Raw genomic sequence first — 665 nt, forward strand, 5'->3', positions numbered from 1 at the left:
AGTGGCAAACTTGTCAACGCTGAGTTGCATGTCAGCTTCAGATCCAGCGTTGAGGGCACAATCATCAGCAAACAAAAAGTCTCTGATGATGTCTGTCATGACCTTCGTTTTTGCTTGAAGCCTTCTGAGGTTAAACAACTTACCATCTGTTCGGTACTTTAGGCCGATTCCAACATCGCCATATCGTAAGCAAGTAAGAATTTTTCAAGAAATTTACATTTCTGAGAGAGACACAGACAGACAGACAGAGAGCCGGAGAAAATTACTATTTTATCATTATCTATTTAACTGTTCCAGTTTATTCAGTTCATAAAGTTAATAACAGATTATTTAACCACAAACCATAGTGAATTATGTTTACGGGGAAACTGAAAAACTATTAAAGTATTACAGAATGATTACTGACGAAAAAGCATAACAAATATAGTATGAGTGAGTTGTACAGGAACATTGCTAGGACAAAGGTTGACCGTGCATGTAAAAGGATATAAATGAATATGTCAGTGGGAGCACGGCACAAACCATGTGTGTGTATATAAGATTTGATAAACATGGCGGTAAGGAATATAACTCAGTGAAACTGCTGCCAGTGCAAGAACGGTAAAATTGTAATGCATTATTCTGCGTTATTTGGTTATTTTCCACTCATTAAGGAGATTTGAGAG

This window comes from Babylonia areolata, chromosome 4 (assembly GCF_041734735.1).
Source record: "Babylonia areolata isolate BAREFJ2019XMU chromosome 4, ASM4173473v1, whole genome shotgun sequence".
Classification (NCBI taxonomy): domain Eukaryota; kingdom Metazoa; phylum Mollusca; class Gastropoda; order Neogastropoda; family Buccinidae; genus Babylonia; species Babylonia areolata.